Genomic DNA, 13,476 nt, shown 5'->3' with positions numbered 1-13,476 from the left:
GCAGAGAAAAAATTATGTCTGTATGTAAAGCACAAGGGGAATGGATACAAAGATAATTCATAGAGGCACAAAGAAAATATAAAGATAAAAGGGGCAAGGCATCAAAAACTCTGCAGAAGAATATTTAAAAGTATAAAGCAGTGAAGACAGTATGCAAAGGCAAACCTGTGAAGGTATGGAGAAAATGGTAATGGAAAATGTCCTATCTCTAGTTTAATTATAGCCTAAAAACCATTATGTCAGAGCAGGCAGACAAGAAAAGAGAAGGAAAGCAATTCATCACACTGGGGACACAAGCAATTAGTTGAAGGATGAGATTTTGCATAAATGTAACCAGTGCAGAAAAATAAAAGGTTTGTAGAGTGTGCAACAGCACAACATATAAGGACAAGTTAGGAGAACAAAAACAAACAGGTAATTGAGGGCCAGATAGGGAATGGTGTATGGATGATTGCTCTAGCCTGAAACAGCTTTCTCAGTTGTATTCAGGAAGCACACCACAACCAAGCAAAGCCAAATTATAATTTAACTAAGAACACATTACCCATAGAAGGGTGTACATAAGATGTAGCAGAGCAAGGAAAATGCACAGCCTGAAATTTCAGGTGCTGCAGAAAGTGAAGGAGCCATGCCTTTCAGCTAAAATGAGTGAATTCATGGGCTAATGACACTAAACTTAAGACAAATGATCCACATGACAGACACTGAGGCAGAACAAAAGCATTCAGAATAGCCAATGTGCTGCAGTACCTTGCCAGCAGAACTCCTGTAGTATACATCCGGAGGACTCTGACACCCTCCAGCCATGTTATACTTAGAGAAGAATGCAATGCTTCAGAAACCACAGCGCCTTTCCTGAACTGTTCAGAGAACTAAGGAAAAAAATAAAATAAAGCGCCAGTAATGAACAAACTGCTAAAGAACACTGTTCAAGGCCTCCCTGTGGATGAACAGCAAGACAGTCTTTAAGAAACCAGTGTAGCTGTGTTTTCTTAAATTTAAGCAACTTGCATATTAAGAACTGGCCACTACCAAGCATCTACAATACAAATATATTAGCTCATAAGGCAAACAGATTTACATAATCTACATTTATTTCCAAAGGTAGATATTGGCAAGTAACACTGTATAAGGCAAGCAATTGTCTGATAGGGGCTTTTGAGATTCTCTGTTTACAAATGTAGAGAGTACTATTTGCTGCCTGTTAAGATAACTGGTCTCAAAATGTGTCGGAAGTCTCAGAGATATGTTGTAAATCAATACTCAACAGATGTTTTTAAAAATAAAATGTGTATAACATTACTCTGGAATGTTGCTAATATAACAGGTAGTGACGAAATATCCTCTACCATATGGAAATATTATGATGTAAGTGAAGGATTATTCATACATTATACTGCTGTAAAATGGGCCTTGGGCCCTTCCTCCTTCAAAGGCTGCTTGGCAGCTTCTGTAGGAGGTTCAGTATTGCCAGTATAAAAAAGATAAATGCAAATTAGAAAGTTCTAGCTCTGTTGTTTCCTTGAAAAGGGCTCTAAAATACAGCTGGTTGTAAATGAAACATGCTCATTTGGAAGAGTCTCAGAATACTCCACTACAGATTTTGATGACCCTGTCCCAAGGTGAAAAATATGCCGAGGCCAAAAACCACTGCACATGGCAAGACAATGAGCTGCCAGAAGGTAAATGAGCAGGTATGAGCACCTCCAAGATCTTCATCTAGAAACAAATCATACTCTTAAGATTAGCTTTATGGAGTAATTCCTCATTCAGAAAATTGTTATGGATATGGTTGCACACTAAACACCCTTGTGTACCACCAAGTGATGGAACTTTGTGAAAGAAATTGTTCTGCTCAATTTAATTCGGGAGAACAGCAGCCATGGGTCAGTTGATGAGGTATGAAGAAACCCAGAGAAGAGATCTGTAGAGTCTGACTCAGGAACAAGCCACTTGCAGTGTATATACAGCAAGAAAGGTGAGCAGTGTAAGCTAAAGAAGAAATAAAGTTTCAATAAATTGTAGTTTCTCTTTTTTTCTGTAGGCAAGCAAGCCACCCCTTTACAGTGTTCTGTGCACAAAGAACAGGTTATAACATAAATTGGGCAAGTGAATGACAGAGCATAACTTTATTTTCCTGTCCTGTCCCACATACAAGTCATCCTCAAAATGTACTCAATGGCTGACAACTGTAAGAATGTGAAATTTCTCCCTTGCAGATTTTGGCGAGACTGTTCTTCCAGAAGTGACAGGACATTTTTCTAGGTTCACCACCTACTTTTAAATAAATAATTCCTGATCTGCTTGTATACATATTAATATGCATCCCAGACTTTTTGAATGACTCAGTTATCCATATCTCTTTTTAATGGTTATAAATTGTCAGGGAATCTGAGAAGTTAAGGATAAAAAAGACATAGTAGGCGACACAGACTTTTCCTTCACCAAGGCAGAATTACCTTTCAAAGTGCAATGTGTAGAACTTTGTCCAACTTCCTACCAAATGTCATGTCACACAAGCCAGTCATTTATTTGGCAGTGTTTTTAGCAGCATTTACTTAAAGTTTAGGTTGTCTGTTTGTCTGTCAGCTTCCAGCTGAGAGCCAAAGGACAGAAGCAGCAGATTAATACTAGGAGAAAGAATAGCTAGTAATTATGAGGGAGTTTAGGGGAGCAGAAGCAGCATGGATAAAAGTGAGGTTGTAAAGGGAAAAGGATAAGCTGGAGTTATTGCTATGTAAAAATATATAGAAATGTTAAAAAATAAAACATAACCCCAGTCTTTATTATTTCCTCTCCTACAGATGCTACAGTGCAGCACCTATTAGCTAACACACATTTCACTGCCTCACAGCTGTATGCCTCCACCTATGCCATCACCAACTGTTTTCAAGAACAGAATTTAATTCCTTTCTATGGCAAACTATTACATTTTCTTTTAAGTGAAAAGAATGCCAAAGATTAAAAAAACCCTCTTGATCTAGGGCTTATCATTTGCTGGTATACCATGATTGCCATATTCTTCTCAGATTTGTATTTGTATTTTTCTTTAAGAAATATATAATTCTTTGATTATAATGAAGCAGGCCTACTCTAAATTACAGACTGATTCAGGAAAGGAGACTTTTCAGGATGAAAATCCTTTGTATTCTTTGATGGTTAAAAGATATTTAATTGCTTTGAAATTGCACTTTTATGAGTACATGTGTATGTTTACTAAAGTACTAGTTTTTTGAACCTTAGTGTAAGGCCAAGTTTTTTCCCTGATTTCCTGTGGCTGGATTTGATTATGATAATATCTTTGTTTGTCAGCATTGATATCAATAATTTTTCATCTTAGTCAACAATTTACATTAGTCTATACTTAAAGCAATATATGAAATGTTCAAAATTTTCTGTATTCAAAAAATACTTCTCACACCTGATTACATGTTTATCTGATGTATATTGTCATAGCATGGTATATAAGGCTACACTGTCAGGCCTTCAATCTGTGACATTAAAGTCATAGGAACTTTACAATTTATTTCAGAGGAAGCTCCTACACAGCACCTCTACAGTGGCAGGGAAATAAATCCTGAATGTGTAGCAGCATGACTCCAGCTGAGTTAAGGTAGACGTGATTGTTTTCTCTGGCTGATAGATATGACCAAGAGGGCATCTGCAAAGCAAATGTCCTTTCATACAGAAGATCTAAAATTATTTCAGAAGGCTTTAAATACATATCCAATGAGTGAAGATCTGCCTTTCTTCAAGAGAAGAAAAAAGCTAGTGTGATTAGGTTTGCTAAAAGTAAGTAAAAGAGTAACAGAAAAAAAAAACAAACAACAACCCAGATCTTGTGAAAAGACAAGGGAGGTTACTAGGAAGTTTTTGAACTAAAAAAAGTTGTCCATACACATTATCATTGTTTTGAGTTTGTTGCTACTTGCAAGAGTTCTAAATTGGAAATAAAAAGGAGTTTATCACAGGTGAAATACCTTTTTCTGCTTCTTTGTTTCATTTTGAAGTTAAAAATACAAGGCCATGCTCAACTAGCAATTATTTTCTGTATTCAAAGCTGTGAAAATGCATTCTTGAGAGAACCTGTCCTCCCACACTTTTATTATTTTTCTTTCTCTTCATGACCCTAATTGCTGGCACACTTCAAAGCTTTATACTAGCGATAAAAGAAATGCAGGAGGTCAGGTCACCAAAATCTGTTTATGCATGGATAAAGCAGGTGAAGTTTAATACATTTTCCAGCAGAAAATTCCATTTATAACAGTTTATTATGTTTTAATTTCACTTCATGATAGTTAATCTATCCAACCATCCCACTATGATCAAATTTCATGCTGATCCTTTTCTATTTTTTATTAGCCCATCCTTCCCTTAAAGGTTGATTGGATTTTCTGCACTAAAAATTCTTTTCAGCAATATTATTCTGAAAGGGTTTATTATCTCTTTTTACTTTACTCCTATTTTTAAAATGGCTAATGTCAGCAAGTATAATAAATGATGGAAAACATAAAGCTTCTTTTGCACAGCAATTAATGTAATTTTTTTTTTCTAATTTAATTATAAATGTCTTAATGAACTTAATAGTTCAATTTTTATTCTACCTGTTAGAATTATTCCTTAATGTTTCATTGTCTTATTCCTGGGAAATTACTGACCAATCTAGGGAGCATTTTGAGAGCTAGGTGGTTATTGTTTTTTTTCTGCATTTCATGAAAATTAGAGGGAAATGAACCAAAAATATATTAATGTTTCTGTTTTCCTTTGGTTTTATAGGCACACATACATTTGAAATCAAACATAAAAAACGTCCAGAAAATTTAAAACCAGAATGCAACTTTTTCATTGGGTACCACTCTGAAGCAACAGGTGTAAGGGTAAATGGCATCATTAACCCTGGTGGTTCCAATCTCTATGCTACGTGAGGTGCTACTTTGGTAATGTTACACGTACCTCTATATGACATTGAGTATCTGGTCTAAAAACTGGTGCACATATCTGAGTTACATTGTTCCTGAGTGCAAGGTCTCACCTGTACTAAGGAGCTGATGTTTGAGTGGCCATGTGAGCACTGGCATAGTTGTTTTCCCAAGAGTTTATTCCTCTGTCAGAGTATAAAGAGAGACTTCATTTTCATTGTTCCTTAAATTGGGTAGCCTGTTCCTTCCCCCTTTCTCTTATAAAATAATACTCATAGAGGAGCTGATAGGGCTTTTGGTGAAGAATCCAGTCTATCCCCTGCCCCAAGACAGGAAAATTCTTGATAAATGCTTTTCCAGTTTCTTTTAAAGACCTGTGATGACAAAAGCCACACAACTTTTTCAGGTAGGTCATGCCAGTGTTTCTCTATCGTTACATTTACACAATTTGCCTAATGTGTTTCTTTGTAATTTAAGCTTTCTACTACAAGCATGGATAAGAGGCTATAATTTCCTGTCTGAAGTTGCTTTTAATAGACTATAACTTAGGGAGTATTTAAGGCATTGAATTAATGGATATTGCAGGATGGATGCTTTCCACTGAAAATTTGAATTTTCCAATGCAAATTAGTTTAATAAAAAAATCACAGTCAGATGCAATTATTTCATACATTACACAGTTCTTTAGTTCATAACATATAGCTTCATATGTTGTAGATAGAGCCATTTAGATAACTGCAACAATACTAAGACAGACCAAAAGCAGAAACAGATTCTGGCCTTAAAAAGTCAGTTCATGTTATATCATGCTCTATATACTGGGTTCCAAAAAGCTGGGAAGTATTATAGATATTTTAAAATAAAACCAAATAAAAATTATTAGAATAAATTAGACGAATATATGTGTTCATAACTGAGTAGTACAGATAGGTTGAGAAGGATATTAGGACTCAATAGTTTCCAAATGTCAATACTATCTCTGAACTGTAAATAATAAGAGTAAACTCCTCCTAGTTCAATATTCTGGGGGTTTTGTTTGTTTGTTTGTTTTGGGTTGTTTTGGGGTTTTTTTTGCTTTTTTTTTTTTTTTAAATTTACTAGTTGCTGTTATTATTGTAATGTATTTTGTTATTGTTATAATGTATTCAGTCATAGATATCAGTTGACTCTTAATTTTTTAAGATGTGCAATACTGTGAAATAGATCTACAATGCAGATATTATTCTCACCAATTATTATTAAGTGCATTTTTGTTTACTGACTGTACATCAAACTGGCGTATTTCCCCAAATATAAGAGATATATTGATAATTGAAGAGCTCCACTGGGATGCAAACTATCATTTTGAAAATTCATATTATTTATTCAAAATTATTTGTTTAACTGACAATTCACAGACTAGCAATCATCGCAGATTATAGCACTAATGAAATGAATTAATGTGTTAGAATAATAAAAAGAAGGAAAGTTTAGATGAAAGTTTTATCTATTTTTGTCCCTTTGAGTAATTTAAGTAATTTTGCATGTCTCTGACATAGTTCATGATGTGTTTATTATTAATAATTTTGCCAGCAGCAGAAACAGGAATCCTTACAGTAGCACAATCTCAATTCTTTTAAGCTTCTTATCGAGTCACTGACATTCACCATATTATCTCCCAAACAAAAGTCAAACACATATTTATTTACAGAAGTTTCTAACATTTATTATTCTGAAGGGGCAGTGTTATAGAAAGCTTTCTTTCCGCTCCCCCATCAGGCGCAGTTGACTCTGGTATGATCAAGGGAGAAGCTTTTGGCTTGCTCAGACTGAGGATGGAGTGTTTGGAGGGATGCTTGGCAAATAATGACAGCAGGATGCAGAAAAGTCCACTGTTTAATGTTCTTTCATGGGGTTATTAATACAATACAGGGAGAAAATACCACAGTTTAGTATACACCATTGCTTCTTTATCACAGTAAGAATACTGCTGTTCAGTAATAAGATTTGACACTCCTTTTTACTGGGCACCCAGAAAGAATTGACTTTGAGGACTTCTGGTCACCTGCATTACTTGTGAAGAGAAGTCTTCACTCAGTATTCCTCAGATAAGACACAGTGAGTTCTGAGAAAAATGTCCTGTCTCTTGTTCCCTGAAAGCTGTGGATTTTGACAGCTGTGTGAAAGGTGTCTTTTTGGGGCCGACTGGAGAGCCCTGACAGGTGAGGGTAGTTGGCTCCCTCCTTTGGCTGAGGAGCTGCATCTTCCCCACTTCACAGACTGAGGGCCAAACTCTGCTGAGACTGGGAAAAGGTTTGTTGTCTTTAGTGTACATGGCACTGTGAATGTGTGTGAAGAAAACGGCCACAGTGGGGCTTTCAGCATAGACTATTTTCTGTTCCTTCTTTCAGTGCCGTGTATAACTTCTCTAAGACCACTTACTTGATAGCCATAGTGGAGATAGTGGAGTAGAGTATTCATTTATCCCTTTATTTCCCCAAAAGAAGGATAACATTGGTTTTGTTTTAGCGCAGCTGATGGTTACAGAAAAGCACACTGCCTTTCCACAGTGTTGTGCATGGTATGTTTTGCACTGGTGTAACTTTAAATGCAAGTGCATTAACTCAAGGAGATATGAAAAGAACAAGTGGTATCAATCCCTGAAAATTCTATTTATTGTTTGAAAGCTGCTCTGGAGATTTCACAACAGTGTAGGTTTCACAACAGTGTAGGTTAGAAAGATCAGCAGTGTCTCCTTTTGTGGGACTTTATACAGATATCTTTAGTATATATTTAGTCTTCAGTATGCATCTTTAACTGTACAATATCTTTTAACTTTTTAACTTTTTTAACTGTACAGTGCCTTTAACTGTGAGCTGCACATTGTTAAGTACTCCAGTATATTTCAGGGAAACTTGACTATAGTTGTACAATGAACATCCTTTTCCACAAGCTTTCACATTCTACTTCATGTCATTTTAGTGTTTGGATACTTTTATAAAATAGTTACTGCCTTTGGACAATGTGGTAGCCTAATTGATTAATTTTTTTTTAGTGTCCATGAAGTTCCTAATAGCACATCTTAATGCTGCCACTATGCATGTTATGCATGTGTAGTTCTCACATGAAATCTGAAACTTGAGTCTCTTTGCTCAGTGGTTGCATTATTTAGGGCCCAGTAATAGGTAAAAATAACTCAGCCTACTGTAGTGGTCTGCTCTGTATCTGCCAGTATTAGAAAAGATGAGCTGCACATGGGTAAAATTGATACAGATGAAAAATAAATTATGAATAAAAGTACAAAAAAATATGCTAAAGCAGCTGGTAAAGAAACTAAAAGCTTACTGTATTTTCATGCATAGGCCTGTAGCTTCTGTTTTAAAATGCAACTAACCATATATCTATTTGGATGATAAACAGTGAGGTCTATCCCAGAGTCCTTGTTACTATGCACTTCCTGCTGCTGATCCCCTTAAACTCTACTACTCGCCAGACTCTTACCCATTATGTAATTTAATCTAGATTTTTGCAAACGTGGGTCAAAGTCTTGTTTTGTTTTGTTTTGCTTTTAAAAATAAACAACTTCTTAACAGGGATTTTTGTAGTGTTATGGAAAGAATAGGCATTGTATACCATTACTCTTTCTGCACCCCTTTGACAAATGATGGGCGAAAGCGCTGGAAATACTTCGCAAAAATCAGCCCTTTTGAGTCAACGTTATTACAGAGCAAGTAGTAAAGACACGAGAGGTGGCAGAGGTTATTCACTTGAGAACTCAGTCAGATAGTGTTGTATTGCCATACTTATTCAAAAAGATAGGGAAGGATTTTCAAGAAGTTGTTTTATTTTCTATACGTCTGTTTGTCTCCTGTGCTTAGTCATAGAGAAATGCTGTCTCAAAAGCTCACACAAAATGAGATTCATGTCACCTAATTGTAACATCTCAAAAGTAGGTATCTAAAGCTTGTGTCATCTTTGACTGTGGTCACAGGTACCCATGAAATGCATCTTAAGCATGCATTTTAAGATTAAATCAAATAAAACACACTTTTTCCCTACAGTGTCTTTAGAAAGAAAGCTTAGAAAACTAATGGAGAATACTTACCTAAGTAAGTGGCTACTGCAAACTGAATGCCACTTTAAGTGGACAAAATAATCAAAGAAAACTATCTCACTGAGATTTCTAAATAGATAAAATTATACTGAGTGCAGTATATTTGAAACTTGAATCTCAGTAAGTAAGAAAAATAAAATTAGATCTGTTTCAAAAGCAGGGAATAGGAGTTTTCAAAGAACGCTCTTAAGTACACTTTTGTAACTCATTCTTGTCTTGGTATCCAATATGAAACTTAATCCATTACACTAAATGGGAAAAAAGCTTGAATCTAAAATGCGTTGGCTGTCTCAATGGAAAGTACAGCAGGTTTTTCCTCCACTACGAATATAGTTTTTAAAGGGATAAGAATAGGAAAATACTATTGTTTTTGTTGGTTTGTTGGTTTGTAAAAATATTAGACATTCGATTTATGTATTTTGCAAAGTTAAACTTACAGCTAGAGGAGACCAAGACATCAGTTTGTTTTGTCTAATTTTAATTCTGATAAAAATATATCTTTAATCTTTAATTCATTCATGTGTTATAAACATTTTATGACAGGTAAATATATTGCAGAAATCATTAATTGTTATACCTGAAGAGCTTCTACTAGCTTCTAAAGATTTGTCTGTTTTAATGGCTAACTGTAACAGAATAATTTCAAGGAAGTAAACATAATGAGAAGTGTGGGTTATATAAATCCTCACTGTGTTTTTTATATGCTGCTTATGGGCTTTTTTAGGATGTTGGTTTTATCATAACATACATTCTTTTTTTCCCTCTGAAGTCTTTTTAGACTAATTCTACCAGATTCTACCTAAATGTACATTTTAAAATTGCTAATGTATACAGCAGTTTATACCAGGTGAAATCACCTAAATCTTGGGTTTTGAAAGATGCAATATAATATAGGAAGACAAGGTACAAGAATGGCCATGGCAGAGCAGTATTACAGAGTGTAGGAGGTTCAGGTTGTGACAGTTTCACTTTGTTCAGACTTGTAGCTAGAAAGAAATTATTTTCTAGCAAACAAATAGATTTCTTAATATTTATGAGCAACCCCACTGCCACCCCTCCCCCGGGGCCTAACTGAATGATCATGGGAGTAATCAAAAAAAAAAAGACTAAAGAAGAGTTTGAACAAGAACAAGGTAAAAGGATTATACAAGCACAAGAAAAATAATCTAATTTATCTTGCACAAGTATTTGCAACATGTAGAGGCTGGATTTTCTGCCCAAGGTGAACTGGTGAGTAACTGACATTATCTGTGCACAGTACCCCCCTTCCAGAATTGTCTTTTTTTTTTTTTTTTTTTTTTTTTTTTCCCCTGTTCCACTGGTATAACAATATCAGATCAGAAGAAACATTAGTGACTTGTAGAATCAATACACAATTATAACTGACTGAAGGATGATGGTGGAAGAGGGCTAACCGTGGTGGGTACTGTGGCACAGGTGGGTGCTACAGGTTCTGGGACACATTACGGAGCACATCAAGCCACTATCTTTTTACCTCACTTTTAATCACCTGGATCCAGTTAGATGCATTTGAGCTGCATCTACAAAAGCCCTTGGGTATCCCATACTTTGCAACACCATTTTAGCTTTAGGATGGGGATCCAGACTAAGAGAATAAGACAGCTAGAAAAGCTGTTTGGAAGTCTGGTGCACAAGAAACCTGAAAGCTAGGTGGATATCAACTGGTAAAATGCACAAATTATAGGGACATCTGACATCTTAGCTATTGCTAACTTGGCTAAATGAGTCAGAACAACATATAATTCTCTCTGATGCCCACTAGAGCAATTATTGAGTAGAGATATAGGTCATACACTTTGCTTGACCTGAGGAAATTTAGGAAAATCATTTGGGACCATATGGCAGATGGAAGGTTATGCAGGTTGAAGGTATACTCCGTGCAGTCTGTTGGCGTTGCAACAGCGAACTCACAGGGTTAACAAGAATATGGGGGTTACAAGGAAAGCAAGAGAGAAGTCCCACAGTGTAGCTTTCTGGCTTGAGGCGATCTCAGTGTTCTGGTTTCTGCTATGTAGTTTAATTTGCATTGCAAACCCTGTGAAGTGCAATTCAGAAAATAGTCCTAGGGCCAACCTTACAGACATCACTTTTCAGATGTACGTCCTGAATCACTGGGCTGCTCATGTTCACTTGCTCACTGCTCCCTGGGTTGAGGTGTCTGCAATTCCCTCTCGCACAGTGGCAAGACGGGTGAGGTTTCATTGCTAAGGTAGAGGGGAGCTGGTGTGAATCACAACGTGTCTGTAGCTCTCATAACATGCTTGTGGACAGATAGGGAAGGTCCTCCTTGCGTTAAATGAATACACATCATAGAGCATGTCATTGAGATTTGATGACATAAAACATTCCTGGAGATGAGTGAGGAACTACTTTGAACGTTTAATGTGTCTGGTATATTAGCTGTAATCTGCAAAGTTAAAAATGAAAGATGCTCCTTTTCCTCATTTCGTTGTCTCCTGTGATACTTGCCTATTTTATGTAATGCTTCTCATATTTCCACTCCACAGAATTTCATGTCAAATGTAAGCCTGTTAATTCTTACTAGAACAAATATTTTATCATACTTTTCAAAGTCTTAGAAGTTGGAGTGACTTGGACTTTATGAAATTAAAATGTACTGAGATGTATTGTGTTTACAATAAAAATAATTATTTTATTATGTTTTTTTTGGCTTATATAATGTAAAACATGATTCTTTCCTTTGGGGATAATAAAAGCAGTTTTTTTATTAAAATTTGTCCTTGCTTCTCCTCTAGTGAAAATGGCCCATTGAAAATCAATAAATACAAATAGCGTCTTCCCCATATATTGGTTGTGTATATTTAGTTAATACGTTACTTTTTTGGGGCAAGTTTACCTAAGAACCTCGTAAAATTAATTGTTGAAATAAATTCTGTCTTAAATTATTCTCCACATATTAACCTCATATTCCCATTTTGACTAAACATCCTATCCTTTTTCCATATGAGTTCTTCATAAAAAGATTTTTATTTTAGCAAATGGACACTGAAGTGCGTTTGAGATTTTGAAATCTCCATCATGGGAGGTCTTTAAGAACAGGTTCAGCAAACATCTGTCATGTACTGATCCTGCTATGAACTGGAGGGATAATCGTATAACCTCCTGAGGTTTCTTCTAGGCAATGAGTCTATTTCATATGTGATTGGGACTGTTCCATGCATGAACTGTGTCAAAATCTCGACACTGCGAATGTACGTGAACCAATTCTTAATAGGAATATAATGCATGGAAGGAGAATTTAGGTAATGGACAAAAAAAAAAAAAAAAAAAGAAAAAAAAAAGAGTATTTCTAGATATTCTTTCTTTCTTTTCCTGCAGAAGAGAACCCTGCATTTGTGCTGTGTGGGAAACTCATTCCAAGGATTTGGGGAATTCTTCAGCTTTTCAGCATCTGATGGGGGTCATGCCCCATCTGTCTAGGATTTCTGAGGATGAAAAAATATTCAGTAATAACCATTTTTTCCTCACTCATTTCTGTATTATACATGCTGTACTAAGGTGGCTCTTTGAGAACTAGACATTTCCAGGGTAGATTTCACACAAAGTATTCCTAAATATTTTGCAGAAATTATTTATATTCTTGGCAATAGGTATTTCTTTCATGTGTTTGGATGTTTCTATGCCCTAATGTCAGTGATAAATAGCTATAATACATCAGTCAGTCAGCTGGCATCAACTGGCACATGGCTGCACATGCCTTGTGAAAAAAAGATTATTAATATTATAGTGATTCTTCTTCCATCTGTGAATCTCAACATATAATACACAAGAGGGCATCTGCAGTCTGTGTATGGAGAAAGCAATGCTCAGAGGAAGTGACTTCTTCAGAGTCACCAAAGTAGACGTGTAGCAGAATTGGGAATATGACCAGATTTCCCAGAGCCCCTCTTTAGTATCTGATGAAGTCAGTTATGCTCATTCCCTTGGTAACAGTACCTGTAGTATCAATTTGTATAAAGTTCTTCCCCACCCTCCTGCCCTTGTTTCCGTTTCAGACGTGCAATTCTCAGTCTCTTAGGTTTATGCTAGAAAATGTAGGTAGGAAAATACTAACTTGTTTTCTTCTTCATTTTATTCCCAATGAATAAGCTTGCATTGAAGCTAACAGCAAGTAAAAGAGGAACAGAAGAAATAAAAACTATATTGATACATAAATTTCACTGATAATTTAAAGTATCTTGAATTACTTTGCTGCTTTATCTTCCTTTATGTCTGTAGTTGCCTGCAAATAAAATTACTTGCTTACTATTTTTTGAGTTCCAGATTTCTTTCCTGTGCCTTAAAATGTTCTTTGGTTAGCTAATATGGGCAGAAAAGTGAATCAGATAGAGAGATTTTTGCTAGAAATTTAGACTGCCCAAATTGTTATCCAATAGTAAGCTGGCTTCTCTTTTGAATGATCCATCTACAGTTGTTATAGTA

Source organism: Athene noctua, chromosome 1, assembly GCF_965140245.1.
Source record: "Athene noctua chromosome 1, bAthNoc1.hap1.1, whole genome shotgun sequence".
Lineage (NCBI taxonomy): Eukaryota > Metazoa > Chordata > Aves > Strigiformes > Strigidae > Athene > Athene noctua.
Note: the sequence above shows the minus strand (reverse complement) of the source record.